The sequence below is a fragment of the Salmo salar genome, chromosome 29 (assembly GCF_965601325.2).
Source record: "Salmo salar chromosome 29, fSalSal1, whole genome shotgun sequence".
Lineage (NCBI taxonomy): Eukaryota > Metazoa > Chordata > Actinopteri > Salmoniformes > Salmonidae > Salmo > Salmo salar.
The window spans coordinates 9,845,020-9,867,301 of record NC_138319.1 but is presented as its reverse complement, the minus strand read 5'-3'; the positions used below and the strand labels follow the sequence as shown (position 1 = coordinate 9,867,301).

Here is a 22,282-nt window from a genome sequence, read left to right as displayed (position 1 = left end):
TTACAAAGTGTTTTGAGTCTTCTGGAGGGAGATCTGACCGAACAAGAGCCATGGAACGATGATGTCCCATTAGACACCTGGCGCGCGAGTTCATGTTGGGTACCCTCGTTCCAATACGTTATAAAAGAGTATGCATTCGTCCACCTTGAATATTATTCATGTTCTGGTTAAAAAAGGCCCTAATGATTTATGCTATACAACGTTTGACATGTTTGAACGAACGGAAATATATTTTTTCCCCTCGTTCATGACGAGAAGTCCGGCTGGCTTACATCATGTGCTAACGAGACGGAGATTTTTGGACATAAATGATGAGCTTTTTTGAACAAAACTACATTCGTTATGGACCTGTGATACCTGGAAGTGACATCTGATGAAGAGAATCAAAGGTAATGGATTATTTACATAGTATTTTCGATTTTAGATCTCCCCAACATGACGTCTAGTCTGTATCGCAACGCGTATTTTTCTGGGCGCAGTGCTCAGATTATTGCAAAGTGTGATTTCCCAGTAAGGTTATTTTTAAATCTGGCAAGTTGATTGCGTTCAAGAGATGTAAATCTATAATTCTTTAAATGACAATATAATATTTTACCAATGTTTTCTAATTTTAATTATTTAATTTCTGACGCTGACTTGACTGCCGGTTATTGGAGGGAAACGATTTCCTCAACATCAATGCCATAGTAAAACGCTGTTTTTGGATATAAATATGAACTTGATAGAACTAAAAATGCATGCATTGTCTAACATAATGTCCTAGGAGTGTCATCTGATGGAGATTGTAAAAGGTTAGTGCATCATTTTAGCTGGTTTTATGGTTTTGGTGACCCTGTCTTTGACTTGACAAAACATTACACACAACTCTTGTAAATGTACTGTCCTAACATACTCTAAATTTATGCTTTCGCCGTAAAACCTTTTTGAAATCGTAAAACGTGGTTAGATTAAGGAGATGTTTATCTTTCAAATGGTGTAAAATAGTTGTATTTTTGAAAAATTTTAATTTTGACATTTATTTGGATTCAAATTTGCCGCTCTTGAAATGCACCTGCTGTTGATGGAGTGCACCACGGGTGGCACGCTAGCGTCCCACCTTTTTATCCAGACGTGCAAATGCTGCCCCCTAGACCCAACAGGTTAAAGTTCCTTGACGTCCACATCACCAACAAACTAACATGGTCCATGCACACCAAGACAGTCGTGAAGAGGGCACGACAAAACCTCAGGAGACTGAAAAGATTTGGCATGGTCCTCAAAAGGTTCTACAGCTGCACCAACGAGAGCATCCTGAATGGTTGCTTCACTGCCTGGTTTGGCTACTGCTCAGCCTCCTACCGCAGGGCACTACAGAGTAGAGGTTGACCGATTAATCGGCATGGCTGATTTAATTAGGGCCGATTTTCACGTTTTCATAACAATCGGTAATCTGCATTTTTGGACGCCGATTACATTGCACTACACAAGGAGACTGCGTGGCAGGCTGACCACCTGTTACGCGAGTGCAGCAAGGAGCCAAGGTAAGTTGCTAGCTAGCATTACACTTATCTTATAAAACACTGTCAATATTAACATACTCACTTGTTAACTACACATGGTTGATGATATTACTAGTTTAACTAGCTTGTCCTGCATTGCAAATAATCAATGTGGTGCCTGTTAATTTATCATCGAATCACAGCCTACTTCGATTATAACTTTAACTCTACCTACATGTACATATTACCTCAACTAACCGGTGTCCCCTGACATTGACTCTGTACCGGTACCCCACTGTATATAGTCTCGCTATTGTTATTTTACTGCTGCTCTTTAATTACTTGTTACTTTTATTTCTTATCCATATTTTTTTTTTAGGGGCTCTTAAGTAAGCATTTCACTCTAAGGTGAACCTGTTGAATTCGGCGCATGTGACTAACATTTTATTTGATTGTCTGAGTGTGACCACCTCGCCATGGGTTACTGCAGCTAGTGTTGCCAGCACTGCCACTAGCTGGGTGGGGCCACCCCGCTGTAATTCACACTGGCTAGGTACAAGGTCATAAAGGTTCTCATTAGCAGCTTTGAGAAATTCCTTGTAATATTATGCTCACCCATCTGGGGGCTTTGATGGACCAACCCTGCCAGGCAGGTTCATACTCTTGAGGGGGCAGTGCTGCTTTAGTGGGTCTGTGACCACATTTATCTTTCGGTATAGGCTATTTGCCATAGGCCTATAAAACAGATAATGACTTTTCCTTTGTGAGTGGGTCGCTCAGGTGGGTGTCTAGGGTATAGGGTTGGGGACCCTTCCATCATAAGCTATATTTATAATTTATTTTAAAATGCATGTCTCATATCTGCACAAAATTGAAAGCTCTCAACACTTGCTCGCAGACACACATGGGCTCTGACATTTGCAACCATTTTCCTATTTCACTCACTTAACACCAAGCTTTTCCAAACACATAAACACACACCCCACCTTCCATCGCATTACACCCACACATTCCCAGATACTGTACCTTCTATGTCCTGTTTGCTGTGTTTTTATCCCCAACATGTTGATTCTGACCTAATTTCAAGCTTTTGAGTATTTTTGTGTTCCAGTTTCTTAAATTTGAAGATGTATTATTTCAATAATTATCCTTTCTACTAATACTGGCTTATCTATGTGACTCACCACCTGGATTCGGTCTTATGTAGCAAAATGTGAAATGGTGTTTTTTACATTGGATAAAAGTAGAGACTCAGCACTTCAAAATGGTATATCATACACTGCATTTGAGGAACAATGGGAAAGTAATTCTGCCTTGAATGTTGATCAACTTGTAAACTCACGTTTTGAGAAAATGGCCTTTGCATGTTTTGGTATCTAGTGAAGAGCTCTGTCTACACCCATTCAACATCGTTCACTTCGTCTTAAGCTTTAGCCCCACCCATCTTGTTTTGTTCTCAGAGCACACACACTTGACGCTCTGGCCGATTTGTTCACCTCTGGATAACATAATCAGCCTAAACCAGCTCTGCTGGCAACAATTTCATTACGCTTTTTTACAGACGTTTACTGACACCGGCCATATTCAACGGGTGTTGTACACACGTCACGTAACATTAGCTAACGAGCTAGCCAGCTAACATTAGCTAATCAAACAAAGTTCCAACAATGCGTAACATTAGGCTCTAACTAGAAAAGCAAACCGCTCTGGGAGACTAATAATAACCTCAGCTAGGGAGCCAGCCAGCTAGCGTTAGCTAACAGTACACTTTAGCTTAAAATAAAAACACTTTGTCAAAATTAGAAATGTGTAATATCTGAACACGTAGCAAGCCATCTTACCTGCATACATCATTATGCATGATGGATACGTCTCCCTGTCAGTAATGCCATACCACGGTTGCCCTTAGTTTGAAGATGTAATCCGGAGACAGGCGTTTTCTCCATCTCTTTAGCTATCATACTCTAATTCCACTGATTTTCAAAACTTGATCTTAAAAAAGTGGAGAGCTGCACTTATGCAGCTCCACTATACAATAAATGTTTTTAAAAGCCGCGTTCGACAGGATTACCAACACAGACTGATGAACTCAAATAGACCGATGCCTTGAATATGGCAGAACAATCCAAACTCCGAAATCGGCATGTCCAGGCCACTCATTATCTCAGCCAATCATGGCTAGTGAGGAGGTTGCTATCTTTTTCTGTGGCTTAACCAACAAGGCTCGTAATTTAACAATTTTATTTGTATCTACAGATGTGCCTTAATAACAAACTTGTATGCCATGAAAGTTCTGCCAAAAAATGTTTTGCGTTCAAACGGCTCTCCTGTAAAGTCATGACTTGCGACATACGCCTTGTTTCCTGAATCGGGTCACGTTTATAAATAGAAAGTTGAATACTATTTATTTTACAACATTCCTCATCTTGAATGGTATAGTGTGTTTGTAGTTTATTTCTTTATCAATTGTATTTTGTTTTCCAGTTGTATCTTTATTACAGTCCCTACCATGAATATTATTGGGTGTTCCATTATTCGACTCCTTTATGGGAGCTTTGTATTATTTAGAATAGACATGAAGTAGTCTGTCTCAGAACAGTTGCTTATTATTGTACAGTTTATCGACTACGAGCGCTACATGTTTTCCTTTTAAGTCCATTGTGATTTTATTGCGATTCGATGTTTCAAACATATTGCTCACCATATGTCTGCTGCAGAGGGACAAGATAGAAACTAATTAGTCATGTTAATAAAAGTGCTGAAAAATAATTATTTAAGAAGGCGAACAAGCTATGAAGTTTTGGTGCAGGTACAGCCAACTAGCGCAAAAAGTAATGCAATTTTGTCTAAACAATACGATATACTGTATCGATTCCCTTTGGCATTTGGCCTACTTTTTCCACTTGGTGAACTGAAAATAAAATATCTTGCTCAGTCATGTTAAAAAAATATTTTGCAATGTTTTAAAGCAGATCCAATTTTACTTCCTAAGCAACTAATAATTAGATAACGCAAATGCACCTTAGACAAATCAACATGTTATTTGTTCGCTTCAAAGCCTTTTAAGATTCCTGTCTGTCAGAATAACAGCGGTACTTTTTCTTCAGTGAGCAAACGTTTTATTTTGTCATCCAGTTTTTCAACTGCTCCTCAACCAGTTTTGAGCTACCCCCCCCTCCCTACCCACTCATTCTCTTTTGCACTCACTCGTTGACTCTCTCCTCATCCTCCACCTTGTTTTGAGAAAAAAGCTGGGTCCTGGCTGTCAATAGGAGCTGCTCGTCAGTTCATCTCTCAGCAGAAGAGCATCCCTGGGTGCCAGGAAGCCTCTTTGATCTTCGCATGGCACTGCACTTCCTGCCTGCTTCACACAGGGCTCGGGATACCAGATAAAAGGCATAACAGCCACTCATTTCCAGCCTCTTGTTTCCCAGTAAACGAAGAACCCCACCCCTGTTATCCGCAACCCCTTAACTAGAAAGCTGATTTAGCATCTCGTGGCATTCATATGACACAGCCCCTTGGCTAACAGCATTTTTCCTAATCAAATTAAACGGGTTATTTGCGCTGCCAAACTCTGTATAAATGAGTCCTGTCAATGGGATTCTTGGATTTTATAATGGGAATCAATGTGCATTGAACCGGATTTGGCAGGGGTTTACACATTTTCATTGTGTGTAGCCTACATTGCATCGTTAGTGGCGTTAAATAACGATTTTCCCCACTTTGACAAGTGCCACGTTAATCAATTGCTTCAGATTTGTTATTGATTTGTATACTGAATGCCGGATATGTTTTCCTCCAGAGTTGTATGTGTAGATTGATCATTTGTGTACTTTCATTCAGGATGTATACCTTGCGCCGGGTGCAGGATGCTTTCAGGGCGAACCGGAGTGTAGAAGACCCTAAGACGGTGGAGCAGCTCTTAAACCAGGGCAGAGATAACTTAGACATCATCCAAAGACAGGTAGGCTAAGCAACACACACACACACTGGTTCATGAAAGAACAGAGTTATTCCAGTGAGGATTTTGATGCTCACAGCATCATCTTTTCCCCCAACAATCATTCATCCAAATAAATGTTTTCTGTTAAATCACCCACAAAAATGTCCCCTGGCCAGCATTTCTCTGTACTGTAGGTTTTCTAAGAACAGTGGGGGTTCTTATTTCCCATCCTCCTACGTTGCTCACTCCCCCTCGGGTAACCCCTCTACACAAACATGCCCAGATACATGTAGATGAGCACCTGTTAAGTGTCTACCTGTCGACTCTCCCGCAGTGCCGCTGCAACAGAGTACTAATCACAGCTGATGCCCTGCTGTTGGCTGCTTTGTCCCCATAATGCACTCCAACCTCCAAACCCATTCCCAGGGGATCATGGCGAAGGCTACAACCCTCTCTCTCTTAGGTATATCTCCATCGGTCTGTCTTCTCTCTCGCTTTCTCTTTTTGCATATCGTTCACTCTTTCTCTACCTGTAACTTCCTTCATACTGGACACAGAGACCTAAACATGGTATCCACGAATTCATCTGACTCTGGGGAAGTAGATGCCAAAATCCCAAAGTATTCCAGGTACGTTTCACTTTTGCTGTAGTTTGACTGACGGATAACATACATTAAAATATGACGTTAGTAAAACGGCCACGTAGTCCATAATCTACACAGACGGGCCCACACGCCATAATTAAAACGTCCAGCCATTGTCATACCTCTGTTGTAGTGATGAGAAAAAATCGAGTTACATATCGCAATATTATATTTGAACGATGAGTTAAAAAAAAATATACATACATGCATACATACTGTGGGTAGTGCTAGTCTGCTGTACCTGTGAAAAAACACTAGTATTTTTCATCCTTTAGCTTGTTCTCCCATCTTCTAAATAGTGCTAAGCATTTTTATTTCCCTCACTGATCAAAACTCGTTTTCTCATGCTCTCTCGTCTCTCTGCAGCAGACATAGTGAGCAATATGTTTGGAACATCAATTCGCAATATTGAATCGCAATACGTATCATAGAGCTGGGTGATATATCGAATTAATTTGAGGTTGTTTTATCACAGTATTCCAAATGCCTGTGTCGCAAGCATCAACTTGTTTTTTTATGAGCACTTACGTCCACTTGTTGTCATGTTTTTTTGTCTCATCTCTTTTTGCTTCTTCTGCTGTGACTGTGCACTTTCCCATTTACACACACACACAGCAAGCTCCTGCTACTCAAAACAACAAAGATGAACGATCACTTCCTCTTTGACAGCAAGCGGTTTCAAGGTTTGGTTTGAGGTTTGGTCCAACCGAATCGGTCATATGGACACAAACACATTGAGATATTATTTTACTATAATAGACGAGAATCACATTTCAAAAGGCACTCGCACATCTGAGCTGTCTTTGTTGCAGGTGCATGGTAAAAGTTGAATAAGATTAAGCTTTACGTATCGGCCTCAAGGCCTTCGTCAGAGCTCTCTCACAACTCCCATATTAAAATACAACAGAATTCCATATGTTGCATTATGACATTACAAATAATTAACAATTTACTGGTATAATCAGGTAATAGAAGTAAAGTGGCACTGCGGAAAGACCAAGAACCGATAGAGGCTGAAAATACAACAAGCCAGGACCAAGTATTGAAGAGGGGAGATACACATGCAGCGCAAAGTAGTAACACCTCGTAAGACACAAGAACTCCAGTCAGGAAACACTCCACAGCACTGGAAATCTCACAGCACCTTTGTCACCTCAAGGCCTCAAGAGGGACCCATCTGCCACCCAAGAAACCCAAGGCCAACCAACAAGATAATTAAATAGCCCAAGATGAGGGAACCAAGGAATGGAACCAACTAGTCCAAGACCTCAACAAAGTCCTAGAGCCACTAGCCGGGACAGCTTAATGGAAAGTTGACTCCTTCACAGAAAATCACTTATCTGGCGAGAGAATGCTCTGGCACAGTGGAGAAGGAGAACCGAACTGCACACCAGCCAAACAGAGGGGAGATCCAACGCCTGAGGAGTTCAAAAGAGATGGGCAGTGACCTGGCCGCCACTTCTGACCCGCCAATGGGAGGGTGTTACAGTTCAGGGTCGAAACACCTGAGGAAAGCTAGACAATGTCTAATGACATCAGCTTCTGGCCAAAGCAACAGTCATTGAAGCAAGTGACTGAAGGTGAAGCATCCCTAGATATATACTATATACAGTGGTTCCTCCTTTAAAAGTTGCGTCATACTACGGCACACCTTGCGGGCTGCAGCAGCATTCTGTGGCACGTTATCTGTCAGATATGTTTTCTGTTAATGCAAGTTATTGCTAGTTTGACCACCAGAGGGCAACTTTGAGAAGCCTTTGATAGTCTGCATATTGCAAGCACGCGGGAGACCGGGATTCAATCCCCCAACAGGGAGGAAGGAGTAGGCTGTCCTTTTAAGTAAGAATGAGTTCTTAACTGATTCCATATGTGTTATTTCATAGTTGTGATGTCTTCACTATTATTCTACAATGTAGAAAATAGTAAAAATATAGAAAGATCCTGGAATGAGTAGGTGTGAAACAATTGAATTACGTTTTTTTGCCGAAGTTTACTGATACCGGCCATATTCAAAGGGTGTTGAGCTCTCGTAAATTCATTATTCAGCGCTCTGGTACACTCAGACGAGAGTGCTCTGAAATCGGTGTAGATAGCCAGAGCGAATTTACGAAAGCACCTGAATGTCCATTGAGAACGCACAACGACTATACCGTTTAGCTAAGCTAAGAATGACGGGAATAATCAAGTCAATAAACATTGGGTAGTTAGCATGTAGTTAATATACTGGCAAGTTTGAAGAATAACTACTAACGTTAGGTAGCTAGCTAACATACCGGTACATAGTGCTGTTATGATATGCTATGTGGTTCGTAAGGACAGCGTAGCTAACAAATTGTCAGCTAATATAACGTGTAAGGTAACTTATTTGAAAGTCATTACATTGAGTAGCAAGCTACCCCTTGGTCATTAGGGCAAATCTGGTCTGTGATAGGAGGGGGGGTTTTCATACCTAGCTCTGCTTTTAGACTATTCAGCCTTTACTAAAGAATGGTCTATTGTTCAGCTATTAGTCCCCCTCCCCAATTTACAACAAATTGTTACTCCCATCTCGTTCCTCGCCCTCTTCCATGCGACGTCATTCTGCGCCTGAGTGGCTCGCTTGTGGGTGTGCTGGCAGGATATGGCAGCACCTTCGGTTGTGCGTCAAGAATTCTGCATACAGTAGCACGTTTGTAGGAAGGTGTGGTTATTCATAGGCAAATTGTTATATGCTATGGAGGTACATTTGTGTCTTTTTGTCAAGAGCAAAACTTTTATTTTCAATCAAAAATAATTGTTCTGAAAGCAACTTTTTCTGACACAAAGGAAGTCATGGCGGGCACCTACGAAGGACTGTGTGATGGCATCTTAGGTAAGCAGCACTGGGCGTTCTTCCGTCCAACTTTTACATAGCTAGTAGTTAGCTCCTACGATTAAATGTCGGTTCATAACATTCTACTATATTACATACATACATACATACATACATACATACATACATACATACATACATACATACATACATGCATACATACATACATGCATGCATGCATGCATGCATACATACATACAGTGAGGGGGAAAAGTATTTAATCCCCTGCTGATTTTGTACGTTTGCCCACTGACAAAGAAATGATCAGTCTATAATTTTAATGGTAGGTTTATTTGAACAGTGAGAGACAGAATAACAACAAAAAAATCCTGAAAAACGAGGTCAGACGTTTCTTGTAGTTGGCCACCAGGTTTGCACACATCTCAGGAGAGATTTTGTCCCACTCATCTTTGCAGATCTTCTCCAAGTCATTAAGGTTTCGAGGCTGACGTTTGGCACCTCGAACCTCCAGCTCCCTCCACAGATTTTCTATGGGATTAAGGTCTGGAGACTGGCTAGGCCACTCCAGGACCTTAATGTGCTTCTTCTTGAGCCACTCCTTTGTTGCCTTGGCCATGTGTTTTGGGTCATTGTCATGCTGGAATACCCATCCACGACCCATTTTCAATGCCCTGGCTGAGGGAAGGAGGTTCTCTCCCAAGATTTGACGGTACATGGCCCTGTCCCTCGTCCCTTTGATGCGGTGAAGTTGTCCTGTCCCCTTAGCAGAAAAACACCCCCAAAGCATAATGTTTCCACCTCCATGTTTGACGGTGGGGATGGTGTTCTTGGGGTCATAGGCAGCATTCCTCCTCCTCCAAACACGGCGAGTTGAGTTGATGTCAAAGAGCTCCATTTTGGTCTCATCTGACCACAACACTTTCACCCAGTTGTCCTCTGAATCATTCAGATGTTCATTGTCAAACTTCAGATGGGCATGTATATGTGTTTTCTTGAGCAGGGTGACCTTGCGGGCGCTGCAGGAATTCAGTCCTTCACCGCGTATAGTGTTTTACCAATTGTTTTCTTGGTGACTATGGGCCCAGCTGCCTTGAGATCATTGACAAGATCCTCCCGTGTCGTTCTGGGCTGATTCCTCACCGTTCTCACGATCATTGCAACTCCACAAGGTGAGATCTTGCATGGAGCCCCAGGCCGAGGGAGATTGACAGTTCTTTTGTGTTTCTTCCATTTGCGAATAATCGCACCAACTGTTGTCACCTTCTCACCAAGCTGCTTGGCGATGATCTTGTAGCCCATTCCAGCCTTGTGTAGGTCTACAATCTTGTCCCTGACGTCCTTGGAGAGCTCTTTGGTCTTGGCCATGGTGGAGAGTTTGGAATCTGATTGATTGATTGCTTCTGTGGACAGGTGTCTTTTATACAGGTAACAAACTGAGATTAGGAGCACTCCCTTTAAGAGTGTGCTCCTAATCTCAGCTCGTTACCTGTATTAAAGACACCTGGGAGCCAGAAATCGTTCTGATTGAGAGGGGTCAAATACTTATTTCCCTCATTAAAATGCAAATCAATTTATAACACTTTTGACATGCGTTTTTCTGGATTTCTTTGTTGTTATTCTGTCTCTCACTGTTCAAATAAACCTACCATTAAAATTATAGACTGATCATTTCTTTGCCAGTGGGCAAACGTACAAAATCAGCAGGGGATCATACTTTTTTCCCTCACTATACATACATACATACATACATACATACATACATACATACATACATACATACATACATACATACATACATACATACATACATACATACATACAGTAGAATGATAAATCATGCAATTATTATTCTCAAGCTAAGCAAAAGCATTTAGCTACGAACGCCTGTTCTTGCCATTTTCAGTTGAATTAATCTAACTTATTTTCATGGCAACTCATAAGCAGACCATGTCATATTTGTTTCATAGTCGAAATATAATCATATTTCATGACAGCGTATGTCACGTCCTGACCAATATAAGTTATTATTTTCTATGGTAGAGTGGTCAGGGCGTGACAGGGGGTGTTTAGTGTTTGTTCTATGTTTTCTCTTTCTATGTTGTAGTTCTAGTTTGTCTTTCTAGGTTGGGGTTTATTGGGTTGACCTTCAATTGGAGGCAGCTGGTCCTCGTTGCCTCTAATTGGAGGTCATATTTAGTAGGGGTGTTTCTGCATGTTGTTTGTGGGTGATTATATTTTGAGTAGTGTGTTTTTTCGCTCTCTGCGTCACGGTTTGTTGTTTTCTGGTTAGTTTAAGTATTTATGTATTGCATCACGATTCACTATTGAATAAAGATGTGGAACTACGAAAACGCTGCGCTTTGGTCCGCTCCTTATCACAGCCGTGACAGTGCAACGGTTAGCTTTTTTTTACAAGCTTCAAGTAGTTTTTATCTAATAATGACATCTTCTATTGTTTGTCCTCGTGTCTGTTTTTCAGCATAAGGTACTCTGTAGCCACTTAGTGTGGACACCAGGTGAGACCACACACACACACAATAAGGCTCTCTCTTTCACTTCATCCCCCTTCTCCCTAAATCCTCTAGGTTATATCAGCTGTGTTGGTGAACCCTTCCCGCATCTGAACTGGCTGACAGAGGGTACAGCATGATCATAGGTGAGAGGTCACTTGGTCGGGTCAACAGGAAGTATTATTAAAGATATGCTTTACATTGAAATACAGGTAGATGTAGTAGTCCCAGAGTTAATGATCCAAGATCAGTTTAGCATTTTCACCTCCTAATGATTGACTGACTGACCGTGTTAGAATAAAAAAAACAAGGCTTAATCATGCTCTCTCTATCCATCTGTCTCTCGTCTGCAGGTATGTTTTGATGTGAGAGAGGAAGCCAGTCCCGTCATCGCCACCTCACCCGCTCTTAAGATAACCTTCGGGCCAACTGGGGCCCATGGCTGGTTAGGAGACACCGCTAGAGACACTGTAATTGTGATGAACTGAGAGAATATTAGGGTAGCACTGTATTTCATTAATCATATGCTGTCTGCCTCTGTTCTTACCTCTTTCCCTTTGTCTTCTACACCTCTCTCTTCACCTCTTTGTTTATCATGCACACCATATGTGCATTGAAGTACAGATTGAACTTGTATTTCTAATATTACAATTATTATAAAGTATGTATTTATAACACCTGGATAATGAACTGCTTTCAATAAAGCGTTTCACATTCTGCACTGGTTGAAATACTATCCTGTGCCCTCAGATTAATGCAGATGAAGGGAGTTAGATATGCATCGTTTTTTTGTATATATGAATTACAAATTAGCTTTTACTTACATCATGTTTCTAGTCTATTGCATAGTTACAATGTGTAATCATTGATGTCCCAGGAGCAGGAGTGGTAAACACTGTTGAAGTGTATAATTGTAGTACATACATCCAGACACAGCATCATTCAAATAATGGAGTTTGATACACCTGGTATTGGATATGACTGAAAAAGAATCTGAACCGCACCTTTATTTGCCAAGGAAGAGTACATGATCTGTGAATATATTCAATGTACAGGCTACAATGTGGGGATCTCATGCATGGTAATAACTACAGCACATGTATATAGGACTTGCATCCTTGGCAGAATAAAGTTATTATATTCTACTCTATCCAAAGGCTTCATTAATGCCATTCAGACTTGAACTATGATAGCTGAGGTTCATAGGTTCTGAACTAAAATTCATACCAAACGTTTTAGGGTCCTTACACAGATCGGCTACATACAGTAGCTAGCTACACAGTCATAGGCATACAGTTGTTTTTATCCTCCACTACACAATAAGCAAGTAAATAGTTAGCTAGCTATGTTACTTCAGCTGCATTGCAAGGCAAGCTTACACAATTGTACATTCAATTAGCAGTAAATGCTTTAGCTAGCTAGATTCTTTACATCCACTGTTTCACAAGACAACAGCCTGGTTTGCTGCTTTTCTCAGGAGTCCCTAAAACATTAAACAACACGAATTACAAATTCATTCTCCTAACACTAGCTAGCTGGCTAATGTTAGCTAGTCAGATCTTGCTAAATAGCGATTTTCGTAAATTAACTTGATGACAAATATGCACAGTCGTTTTGTCTCTACATTAACAAACATATTCCTCTCAATTGTACATTTTTGGCTTGACTCGTTATGACGTTATAATTACTTAAATTTGCTTCCCCCGTAATGTTTTGTCAGCCATCTTTGCTGAAGAAAGTCACAAGGGACGGTTGGCTCGAGTCAAATTCGTCATTGGAACCACTCGATATAATTGGTCATATAAAACCTTTGGGACCCAAATGCATAATGAGTGCTCTAACTCCCCCTTGTGGTGATCTGGAGCAATGAAGCCGTGACGCAGCGCACCTCTAAATCCCGCAGTGTAAGCTCGCAACTTTTAAAGGAGGAACCACTGTATACAAAAGTATGTGGTCACCCCATCAAATGAGTGGATTCTGCTATTTCAGTCACATCCGTTGCTGACAGGTGTATAAAATTGAGCACACAGCCATGCAATCTCCATAGACAGACATTGGCAGTAGTATGGCCTTACTGAAGAGCTCAGTGACTTTCAACGTGGCAACGACATAAGATGCCACCTTTCCAACAAGTTAGTTCATCAAATTTCTGCCCTGCTAGAGCTGCCCCCAGTCAACTGTAAGTGCTGTTATTGTGAAGTGGAAATGTCTAGGAGCAACAACGGCACAGCCGAGAGGTGGTAGGCCACACAAGCTCACAGAACCGAAGTGCTGTAGTGTGTAAAAATTGTCTGTCCTCAGTTGCAACACTCACTACTGAGTTCCAAACTGCCTCTGGAAGCAGTGTCAGCACAATAACTGTTCGTCGGGAGCTTCATGATATGGGTTTCCATAGATGAGCAGCCACACACAAGCCTAAGATCACCATGCGCAATGCCAAGCGTCGGCTGGAGTTGTGTAAAGCTCGCCGCCATTGGACTTTTGAGCAGTGGGAATGCGTTCTCTGGAGTGAATCACGCTTCACCATCTGGCAGTTGACGGACCAATCTGGGTTTGGAGGATGCCAGGAGAACACTATCTGCCCCAATGCATAGTACCAACTGTAAAGTTTGGAAGAGGAGGAAAAATGCTCTGGTGCTGTTTTTCATGGTTTCGGGCTAGGCCCCTTAGTTGCAGTGAAGGCAAATCTTAACGCTACAGCATACAATGACATTCGAGAGGATTCTGTGCTTCCAACTTTGTGGCAACAGTTTGGGGAAGGCCCTTTCCTTTTTCAGCATGACCATGCCCCCGTGCACAAAGCGAGGTCCTTACAGAAATGGTTTGTCAAGATCTGTGTGGAAGAATTTGACTGTCCTGCACAGAGCACTGACCTGAACCCCATCGAACACCTTTGGGATGAATTGGAACGCCGACTGCGAGCCAGGCCTAATCCTAAGTGCCCGAGCTCACTAATGCTCTTGTGGCTGAATGGAAGCAAGTTCACGCAGCAATGTTCCAACATCTAGTGGAAAGCCTTCCCAGAAGAGTGGAGGCTGCTGCTATAACAAATGGGGGACCAACTCCATATTAATGACCATGATTTTGGGATGATGTTTGACGAGCAGTTGTCCACATACCTTTGATCATGTAGTGTACTTCTACATGTACACATACACAGTCCTAATGTGTTTAAGAATCATACCATGTTGTGTTTTGATCCTGGCATTTGTGCCGTCCTGTAGCCACTGTTTTAGGTCATCGTCTGGTTGGTGCAAGTTGTTCTCCATCCTTCCATCTAGGCTTTTGGCCATTGCAGCAAGTTGCGACTGCTGAGGTTTCATGTGCTCCATCAGTGTTAGGATTTGGAGTTCAGCTGCTGCTGAAAAAAAAATTAAGATTGATAGAATTTGAGTTCCATACCATGTTTCTGCATAGTGAGATCGAGGGGAAATGATTACTAGCTAGTGTAATACTGTATATGAAAATAACTGTTCCCTCCGTTGGGAGTCGCTCTCAGTCAGTATCTCCGTATGTCTAAAATGGTAGACAACACAATTACTTTTATCAGAGTAACTTCCCAGTGGGAACATCGGGTGTATAACAGTAACATTCACACAGTACATGACAAGTACAGATACAGTACATCACACTGACTAAGGAGAAATATGGTTACTATGAATTGGCTATGTTGTAGCTAATATTTTAAAGATGCATTACAAGCTCAGCAAATCACCAAAAAGTACAAATGAATCTGTGGGTGATGGTGATTTCAGAGTAAACATGTCGAGAGAAAAAAACATTTGAAGAAAAATACTCACTTTTGCTTCTTGCTTTCCCCCCTGAAGAATTGTGACTTCTCTGAGAACTTTGTACATAACATACACTCCATCACTACATTTGACAATGTTGTGTATGACACACACATTGTTTCCAATGATAAAAACAATATCCCCTATTGATACTTTAATGGCCCATTGCTCACTGTACATTTCCTGATATTGTGCTGTGACTGAAAAACCACTGAGAATAGGACCAACAAGTGTTGCTTTTTCAATGGACAGACCAAACCAGTGTTCTTCACAATATGTTGTTTTACTTCATACAGTCTCCTAATGACCTGGGTAAGGGGGTATTCTGGCTTCCTCACAAACTTCATCTTTTGAAGGTAATTTTCAAATGGAAACTCTGAAATTGAGTCTAGGCAACCTTGCCGTTGCACATCAGGTGAAAGATTAACTAACCCATGCACATTATAAACTAGTTGGTCTTTTCCATATATCTCACAATAGTGGCTGACAAAAGTTGTGAGCAATGTCTGTGCATACTGACGATGAGGAGAGGGTTGGACTAGCTAAAATGGAAATGCCACAAAAGAGCAGCAGGAAGTTGTTGTACACGTTACTGCCAAGAAACGAAGCCAGAACAACAGGACACGTGTATAGCAGAAACTGCCTAAACTCAATTGCCTTCCAGCGGTCAACATCCCTGTGTGGTCTGGGTTTTCGGGCAAATTAAATGTGAGGGTGCGTTTCTATGAGATGGGATGATATACCGTCCATAACTTTGGCAGGCAAACAACATTTGAGAACATTTATCACAACCCAAATACCCATTGTGAGCTTTGGTGTTTTTTATTTTTTTTACGGAATATCTTGCAGGGGTACAACCTATTACACTGTAACTTTAAAAATAGCCTTTTCTGTTCAAAAGTAAACCCTTGCTCTAATTCCTGAAGCTCTGTAACAAAATCTCTAAGGAACTCCTCTACTGAAGTGGGTTTTTTAGGTCCACAGTAAAGTCCAATTACAACAGGTTCCTTCATGTTTGCACTAATTATGAGTCCTAGGAAGGGCCGTAGTTGAATGTTGGAGCTCTTAAAGAATGCCAAGCTGTCTATGTTGATTTGTAAGAGGGTACAGCCATCTGTAGTGGACGCTATTGTTTTAACGATTGCCTTTTTTAGAGATGTAAGAATTCCAAAATACTGATACTGACCTCCAGCCTTTTCAAGAATGGTGTATTGAGTTTTGGTCCTATGCACAGTTCTAGCATCTTTGGGCAGGTCCCAGTGGTAGAACCATAAGACTCAATAGAGCTGTCAAAGCAACCATTGAGATGACAAAGGTGAGGGCCCAGTTGGATAGCCTATCAGCGTGGGTACATGGTTGTTCTAAATCTGGTTAATCAGAATCCTGATCTGAATCAAAGATTTCCTCATACCAATCTACATTATCCTCATAACCACCAGGATCTGTATCCATGTCCTCATTATCTATGGGATCAGAGTTGTCTATGGGGTCAGTCACCTTCTGCAACTGACTCATCATCTACAGCTAGGCCTATGTCACTTGCTACACCCATCCTACCGTCATCCCTATTGTGTCCAAGTCGCCTATCTAAGTCCACACGTGCCCTCTGCCTTAGTCGAGTTAGGCACTGGTGCTGTCTTCCTATTCATTTATTTCTAAAAAGGAATTTTCAAAGACACAAGAGCAAGGTTTCAGCCTTTTGAGTTATGAAATATAAATATTTTTGTTCACGCAACTATGTGAAAAACTAACCTCAAACAGTTGGAAGGAAAAGTAACAGCACAGAGACTAGGTGATTGAGACTATGCAAGAGAGGAAAAACTGTATAGTCATTCACATTGTTGGAATGTGATAAACTTTGATCATTGAGGTAGTAAATGAATGATAGGAAATGACAGACTGGGTGTTGTGTTAAGAGTTGATGGTTCTCTGAAGAAGGCTTTGGAATGTGTTGATGGAGGAAAGCAGAGCGATGTGTTGATATAGGGAAGACAGATGGATATTGGTGGATTAGGTGGAGGGGTTGAGGTGAGGGGTGAGGTCAGTTCCCCCTAAGGGAGTAATCAAGGTTAGTATCTGGTTACTTTCTTTCCTGTGGAGCCATAAACTGTAAGGAGGAGTGTCTTAAGTGGGATATATATCTGAGTGGGACAAATGTTGAGTTGTCTGTTTTCAGCTGTACAGAACCTTTGGGGAATGATTAAACTTGGTTAAAGCTTCTCTAGTGTCCGTGAGTTATTTACTCTGAAAAATAAGAACCTAACAACATGATGAGGCGAGAAGCAACTGCATAACAACTACTAGTTGTAATATCAATATTAGCAACTCACTCTGAAAAGAGAGGAGAGTCGCAGATCTTGGCACAGAAACCAGGATTGATGACCACTCTGAGATGTTCGAGACTATCAGAGAGAAAGAGACAGAGAGGACAACAAAATGTAACTGTATTGAATGACTGTAGGCTTCTGTAAAGAGAATCAACTGCTATATACACTTGCTGAAATATTATTATAGCAAATTTGAGGAAAACGCTACCGAAATTCTGTCAACACATTGCCTGTAGTACTCGTGCATCAAAAACGGTATCATTGTTACTCCCCCTTCCGGGATGGCTACAAGGCCCTCCCCTGCCCTCCCTTCGGAAAATCGGATTACAACACCATCTTGCTTCTGCCTTCCGATAGGCAGAAACTCAGCATGTGTACTTCTTGCTTAAGGTCTAGTCAAGGCTGGTCTGACCAATCGGAATCCATGCTTCAAGATTGTTTTGATCACGGGGACTGGGACATGTTCCAGGTTGCCTCTGAGAATAACACGGTGACTGAGTTCAAAAGGAAGTGTATAGGGGAGGTGCCTACTGTGACTATTAAAACCTACCCAAACCAAAAACCATGGATAGATGCCAGCATTTGTGCAAAACTGTAAGCGCGAACCACCGCATTTAACCACGACAAGGTGACTGGGATTATGGTTAAATGAAAACAGTGTAGTTATTTCACTCCGTAAGGCAATCAAACAGGTAAAACGTCAGTACAGAGACAAAGTGGAGTTGCAATTCAACGACTCAGACACAGGACATATGTGGCAGGGTCTACAGACAATCACGGATTACAAAGGGAAAATCAGCCGCGGACACCAATGTCTTGCTCCCAGACAAGCTAAACACCTTCTTCGCCCGCTTTGAGGATAGCACAGTGCCACCGACGCGGCCCTCTCCCAAGGACTGTGGACTCTCGTTCTCCGTGGCCGATGTGAAATAAGACATTTAACCGTGTTAACCCTTGCAAGGCTGCCGGCCCAGACGACATTCCTAGCCGTGTCCTCCGAGCATGTGCAGACCAGCTGGCTGGTGTTTTACGGACATTCAGTCTCTCCCTATCCCAGTCTGCTGGCCCCACTTGCTTTGTGCCTGTACCCAAGAAAGCAAAGGTAACTGAACTAAATGACTATTGCCCCATAGCACTCACCTCTGTCATCATGAAGTGCTTTGAGAGGCTATCCCATCTGGACAAAAGGAATACCTATGTAAGAATGCTGTTCATTGACTATAGCTCAGCCTTCAACACCATAGTACCCTCAACTCATCGTTAAGCTTCGGGCCCTGGGTCTGAATTCCGCCCTGTGCAACTGGGTCCTGGACAGCCCGACGGGTCGCCCCCAGGTGGTGGTGGTGGTGGTAGGAAACACCACCTCCACTACGCTGATCCTCAACAGAGGCTCCACAAGGGTGTGTGCTCAGCCCCCTTCTATACTCCCTGTTCACCCATGACTGCATGGCCACGCATGCCTCCAACTCAATCATAAAGTTTGAAGACTACACAACAGTAGTAGGCCTGATTACCAACAATGACGAGATGGCCTACAGGCAGGTGAGGGCCCTGGCAGAGTGGTGCCAGGAAAATAACCTCTCCCTCAACGTCAACAAAACGAAGGGGCTGATTGTGGGCTTCAGGAGACAACCGATTGAGCATGCCCCTATTCACATCAACGGGACTGCAGTGGAGAAGGTGAAAATCTTCAAATTCCTCTGCGTACACATCACTGACAAATGGTCCACCCACACACAGTGTGGTGAAGAAAGTGCCTCTTCAACCTCAGGGAGGTGAAGAAATTTGCGAGCTGTGTTGCTACAGATGCTGGTTCAATACCCATGCAGGACTCAACTTGGGAGATCCATGAAATGACTGTAGGTTTTTGGTTTCTCTTCCTCTAAAAACAGAAATAAATAATTCTAAATAACAAACTGGCTTTATTTACAAATTAGTAACAATGTCTCACCCCATGTTCAAGAATGGCCTTTTTCTCGCTTGTTTTACGTTATTTGAAAACGAAATATATTTTTTTTAACAACTCGATTTATTAATTTAGAATTATATAAAAGCCCCTTGGATATTCTCACAGATATATTATTAACCCTGTTATTAGCAGGACAATATATATTGGTCATAGCTCCCGAGTGGCGCACAATGGGATTGCTTTGCAGTTCTCCAGCTGTATCCACTGAAATAGAGGTGGGCGTGCAAGGTTGAAGGCACGAGGGCAGGGGGCACGGAATGGGCCGCAGAGTTGCGCACAGAAGACGGACCTAGCCCATGGGGAAGGGAGGAGGAGGAAGGGGTGGACCCCCACCCCGCCCCACTGGGTAGCATGGAGCAACACTTTAAGGGGCATTGCGCTAATAATGGCGCTGACTAGGAAAACGTTCCCGCTGTTCTTAGTGCCAGTCTGCACGTTCAAACTAAAACAATGTAACTAATAATAGCGCGAAAAATGCCCCTTGGATATGAATTCGGAGGGCAGATATTATTAAATATTAAAGCATTAGACCTCTCACTAAAGGCGTCACTCAAAGGTTATGCTTAAATCCGAACTGGATTTAACGAAAAATGACATGAAAACCACACATTTGTAAATCCCAAACTGTAAAAGTGATTGGAAAGGTAGATACAAATTATTTGAGACATTGTAGTTACAATAAAGAATGTAAACAAGATGCTGTGTTTTTATTTACAGTGGAGATGGACAGCTGGTGGCATTTTGAAAACAGGTTTTCAAACACTTTTTCTTTTGCCCGATTAGCAAAAGAAAAACTACATCACACAAAGCCTTTTATCCGCAAAAATGCAGTATTATGGATACATCTCTGGTGGGAAAACGTGCATATTGTTTTATGCAGATTTTTGAATATTCGCATGAAAATCTGTCGGAAATTGGATGGAAACCTAGCTCTAGTGACCATTATTTTTGAGAAGCCCAATTTTGATTGAGTTCGGGCATAAGAAGTTCATGTGAAAACTAATTCTAAGATGTGTACTTTCAGTGAACTCACTTGTTAAAATCTCTTTCTCTGCTCATGCTTTGGAGTCCACAATGTATGGGGAGGTTCTAAGGGTTATGCTCGATGGTGGTGGACAGAGATCAGCCAATTAAAGTTTTTTTTTTTTCATCCGCTCCTACCATAGACTTCCAGTCAAGTCCCATTCGGAGGTGCTGTGAAACCAGATGGTTCAACAGAGAGATGGCTGGTGGACGATATTATCTAACACCTAACCTTGGTTCCCCTAGGCCCTGTGTTTTACAGTTGTGCTGATAATCAGCAGGAATTAAAGACTTGGTCCATGACCTGCAAAGAAGAATCTGGCAATTGGTAAACACAGTAATGTTTGCTTGGAGATGCATGGAGCTCTTCCGATTTATGTATAAAAACAATATAAACATCATCCCACAGGCCTATTCAATAAGAATATAGAATGAAAATAAAAGATTCATGCAATAAAGTAACAAAACTCCACATCTCGCAAGACTTCTCAAGCTACTTGTTATAAAGAGAGACTAGTACAGTTAAGACAGTTATTTTCTGTACAGTCAGTGAATTGAACCGCAAGTCTGCATAAAACAGTGTGGTTTTGTTCAGATGTGAGTGTGTGTGTGTGTGTGTGTGTGTGTGTGTGTGTGAAATAAGTGTGTAAGTGAAGCTGTGTGGGTGGCACTGCCCACTGCTCTGTCACTGGTGAGAGTGCTAAGCAGCAGAATAGAGCAGCAGCGTGTATGTGCACGTGTGTGTGCTTGAATATCCCTGCAGATGCAATACAGTCTTATGGAGAGGGCAAGGCCCACGCCTTCCACACACGTGCGCATATGGATGCTCAAGTGTCGTGACAACCTCTAACTTGTGTGCCCAAGGAAGTATGGCAATTTTGACGCAGAGAATATTATTGGCTCTCTGCCTCTCTCTAGCAGGCACAGTGTGGGTGCCAATGCAAGTGGGCATGAAGTGGGTAATGTGGGGGTGGCACCGCGCTGGCTGTGTTTGGTTGGAGTGAGTCACACTACGTCCACCCACTCCCTCAACCACACACGCACGCAGGCCCTCCTGCATACACATGAAGCCTCACACGACATGGTAAAGTCATATTTTTTGTGTGTTTTATAATGACAGATCGGTGTCTCTGCCACGTGGATGACTAAGCTATTCACTTGCTCACCAAGTAGGTCGTTCAACAAATTTGGTGCCTTTTGAGATGTTTAACTAGGTAAAACATTAAACTTTTGATTTCACAATTTTCACAACCAAATGAAAGGCCTCCGGCCACCAAACCAACCAGCAGCCTCACAGCTCTCCAAGCTGGCAGTCTGACTGATCACCCTAATTGGCAGCACCTGATGTTCTTATCAACCAGGCTCAGCACCTGGACAAGGTTGCTGCTGCCCCCTGGGGGAATGGAGTGTGGAAGTGGTAGTGTCACGTCCTGACCAGCAGATGGAGCTATTGTTTTAGTTTTGGGGTCAGGACGTGGCAGTTTTGTGTATGGGGAATGTTTGTGTTGTTGATTGGGACTTCCAATTGAAGGCAGGTGTGTTGAGTTGCCTTTGATTGGAAGTCCTATATAGGTGTGTGTGTTTTTCTTTGGGGTTGTGGGTGGTTGTTTTGCACTGCGTTTATTAGCCTGCAAACTGTTGCTGCTGTCGTGTTTATTGTTTCCTGTGGATGCTTTACTCCTTTTTTTAAAATTAAATATGAGTATTCACATACCTGCCGCGCCTTGGTCTTCTCTCCATGACAACTTCTGTTACAGGTAGTGAGCTGTAGTGTGTTGTCTA

The 22,282-nt window shown here is 42.2% G+C and overlaps 1 long non-coding RNA gene across 1 annotated transcript; it reads right to left on the bottom strand.

The window, feature by feature from the left end:
- Positions 1-12,361: 12,361 nt before the first annotated feature.
- LOC123731556 (uncharacterized) lies at positions 12,362-18,201 on the bottom strand. Its single transcript, XR_006762726.2, has 4 exons — positions 17,717-18,201; positions 17,512-17,583; positions 14,575-14,751; positions 12,362-12,873 (listed from the first exon to the last, which is right to left on the bottom strand). It is a non-coding gene; the product is annotated as an uncharacterized LOC123731556 (long non-coding RNA).
- Between the last annotated feature and the right edge of the window lie 4,081 nt (positions 18,202-22,282).